This window comes from Dipodomys spectabilis, unplaced genomic scaffold (assembly GCF_019054845.1).
Source record: "Dipodomys spectabilis isolate Male_0828 unplaced genomic scaffold, ASM1905484v1 ptg000359l, whole genome shotgun sequence".
Lineage (NCBI taxonomy): Eukaryota > Metazoa > Chordata > Mammalia > Rodentia > Heteromyidae > Dipodomys > Dipodomys spectabilis.
In genome coordinates, this window is record NW_024871036.1 from 878,307 (window position 1) to 882,305 (window position 3,999).

At 36.8% G+C, this 3,999-nt stretch overlaps 1 non-coding gene across 1 annotated transcript; it reads right to left on the minus strand.

The window, feature by feature from the left end:
* Positions 1-3,379: 3,379 nt before the first annotated feature.
* On the minus strand, positions 3,380-3,486 carry LOC122095533. Its single transcript, XR_006145170.1, has one exon. It is a non-coding gene; the product is annotated as a U6 spliceosomal RNA (small nuclear RNA).
* Positions 3,487-3,999: the final 513 nt, after the last annotated feature.

The window sequence follows — 3,999 nt, forward strand, 5'->3', positions numbered from 1 at the left end:
ACTCTTCAATATAGTAGTGGATTTTCTAGCCAGGACAATAGCTAAGAGAAAAATATAAAAGGGATCCAAATATGAAAGGAGTAAAACTATTCCCTTTCACAGATGAAAAGATACTTTATATAAAGGACCCTATAGCTTCCCCCCCCAAAAAAGTTAGTAAAAGTGATGCTAATCTTCAGCAATGTAGCAGGGTATAAAACTTACAAGAATCAATAGTTTTCCTGTGTTACCAACAATGGGAAGATCCAGGCTGAAACCCAAAAAACAACCTCATATATATTAGCCTCAAAATCAAATCAAACCTAAGCAAAACAAAACAACAATAAAACTAGGAATTAATTAATTTAACAAAAAAATGCAGGACCTCTATTGTGAAAACTTTAAAGGCCTAAAAGCGAAATTGAAGGAGATTCAAGGAAATGGAAAGTCTTTCCATGCTTCTGGTTGGAAGAAATAACATTGTGAAAACTGCAATACTGCCCCCAAACAATTGGCAATGCAATACCCATCAACATCCCTACAATATTCTTCAATGTAATAAAGAAAGCAATCCAAATTTATTATTGAATTACAAAATTACAGTTGAAAGGAAGACTTAGAAATGAACTCATAGGCCTATAGTCATCTTACACACACACACACACACACACACACACACACACACACATACACACTGAAATTCTATTCACCCATCAGAAAGGATGACTGTTCACCAGTCTTAAGGAAGATCAAAGGCTTGGGAACATTATACTAAGAGAAAGGAATGCACACTCGAGCAATATAGGTTTCATATATTCATTCATTCATGGTAGCTAGAAGGTACCTACAAATCTACAAGAGAGATTCTTCCTCCAGTTTGAATTGCCATTATCAAGAAAACTGACAATAGCAAATGCTAAGGTGGATGTAGCCAAATGGGAACTCTATTACACTGTTGGTGGGAAATTAAATTTGTTCAACCATTCCAAAGTGCAGTACGGACTTTATGTGAAAGACTAAACAGATCTCCCTTATGACCCAGTAATTCCTGTCATGGACAGTAATCCAATAAATAACAAACAAGCTCACATTAAAGCTACCAGTATAACAATGTTCAGGGCCCAGGTCCCGAGTTCAAGGACTGGAAAAAAAGTTACCACTGCTTGTATTTGTTTCCCCAAATATGAACCTTTTGACATAAGATACAAAATCTTTCTATTTGCAACAGCTAGAATAGGACTTACCTGTAGTGGGTAACAAAATGTCTTCTTTGTTGAATGTTAGGAAAAGCTGTAGGCAGTCCAAGAAAAGGGAGACTTTTGTTGTTGGTGGTGGTGGTCGAGGGGCTTGAAGTCTGCACTTGGGCACTGTCCCTGAGCTCTTCAACTCAAGGTGAATCCTCTACCTTTTGAACCACATTGCCACTTCTGGTTTTCTGGTGGTTAAATGGAGATGAGTCTCAGGGACTTTCCTGCCCAAGTTGGCTTTGAACAGCAGTCCTCAGATCTTAGCTTCCTGAGTAGCTAAGATTACAGCTGTGAGCCACTGTCACCAGGCTAAAAATGGGGGATTTTTATAAAAGAAAATCCACCTCTTCACCTGTGTCTAAACCTCATATATTACTATTAAAACACTTCATCCTCAACTCATTTGATCTGACATTTGTAAATTTTCTCTTTTCCTTCATGTGGGAATACTGCAGTCAATGTCAACTCAACTGTGGGACTGGATCAATTGTATGGTAATCGCTAGCACCTAAATCAAAAACATATACATCAAAACAAATGAAACCCTCATTTCGAATAATTGTTTTCTCTTTTTATTACAAATCTGTGCTTGATTACTTCTTAATGTGATATTGGACCTCCTAACAGAGTGATGAGTTTTTCTTTCTCTTGAGCAATTGTCCTTCTTCCACTTGGGTCAAATATTTAAATTTCAAAAATTTCAATTGATAATTCATTAAGGTGACCTCTAAGAAAATGTGCATTTCTGGAATTGGTCTTCTGTGTTGTTCTCACGTGCACAGGCTTTCTATGATTTATTTGTTTTATAAGGAATTCTATTTTCCAATCTTTGTGTGACCAATTTTAGTCCCTCTGATCAGTCTTTCCTACCCTCTCTCAGGAGTCTTTTATTTCAGTCGGCCTCATAAAAAATATATTAGTTATCAGCTAAATGACTCCCAGCTTCAGTATTTTGCCTGACTTCATGTAGACTGTGATAGGAGCCTTGACTGGCCTTGCTTACCGGAGATTTTTACTTGTTTGTTTTGTTTTGTTTTTAGAGGTCTAGGATTACTAGTCAATGTATTAGCTTCTCTGGGCCACAGTGGTCACCTGGACTAGAGTCAATGGGTTTTTGTCCTAATGATAAAAAAAAACAGCTGACTAAATTCCTGTTTTAGTTATCTCAAAATGAGGCAATCTGGCATCCTTGCAAAGCCATCAATAATATTCTGCTACCACTTACAGAAATGGTCTATCAAGATGGCTTTTCAAGGTTGACTGTAAAAAATGTTTATTTCAGGGGCTGGGAAGGTGGCTCAGTGGTAAGAGCGCTTGCTTTGCATGCCTGAGGCCCTGGGTTCGATTCCCAGCACCACCTAAGAATAAAAAGCCAGAAGTGGAACTGTGGCTGAAGTGGTAGAGCACTAGCCTTGAGCTGAAGAGCTGAGGGACAGCACTCAGGCCCAGAGTTCAGGCCCCACTACTGGACCCCCCCCCAAAAAAAAGTGTGGGAGGACCATATAAAAAACAAAAAAAATCACATCGTACATTATAAATACTTTAGAAACAACAGCAAGAAAAAAAACCACTTGTGTCCCTATCTTGGGGTTCATTAAGCTTAACATCACCTTATCTATTCACATGCACATAGCTTTTGACCTTTTCTGCTTATCCACGACATATATTAATTATTGACAATAAGGGATACCACGTGACTGATGTTTCTTTGGACTTGGATTATTTTAGTTAATATAATTTTTCCTAGTCTTTCCATTCCGTAACAAATTGGGTGATGTCATTCTTTCCGATGGACGATAGAATTCCCATACACACACACACACACACACACACACACACACACACACACACACAAACTCACAACGTTTTCTTGATCCATTCATCTACTGAGGGGCATCCTGGTTGGTTCCATATCTTAGCTATGAGAAATAATGCTGATAAACATAATTGTATTGGTAATTTTTATATGGTCTTGTTGCTGACTATTTAGGTGAATACCCAAAAGTGGGATTGCTTGGTCATTTGTGAGCTCTATGAGGAATCTTTTAAGGAACCTCCATACTGCTTTCCAAGTGGTTGAACAAGTTTACACTCCTACCAAAAAGGAAGTAGGGTTCCCTTCTTGCCACATCCCCTCCAGCATCTGTTATTGTAAAAATGTGGAGCGCTTCACAAATTTGCGTGTCACACTTGTACAGGGACCATGCTAATCTTCTCTGTATTGTTCCAATTTTAGTGTATGTGCTGTTGAATTGAGCACAGGACATTTTTTATATATAAAGTAGAATTGATTTTCTTAAACTAGACAATTCAACAAAAAGTAAGTTCAAAAGATTTGTCGTGAAATTTTAGAACCATGTATTTCTTACATAAACACACATTTAAGACTAAATTCAAGATATGTTAAAACAAAATAATTCCAGGTATTTGTTGTTCAACAGATGTGTAGGAGGAGAAATTCAATTATTCTATACAAGGCACCTATCATAATTAACACTGCAGCAAGTGTTAAGTACTTTTTTAAGTTTTAATGTTTTAAATATGTTTAATTTTGGGAATTTGCTTATATGCCAGAATTAAGATTGTTTGGTAGGTCATATAACTTTTCTATAAAGTATTTAAGATTTATGGTAGCAGACATATACAACTAAGTATGTACATTTCAGAGTTTATAGAAACTTTACTAATGAGAAGTTGCAAAGTCTTTGTATGAAGAAACAGTGAATAGTTAAGACTTTGTTAACTACACAGTTTCTGTAAAAACTTTAGGGCT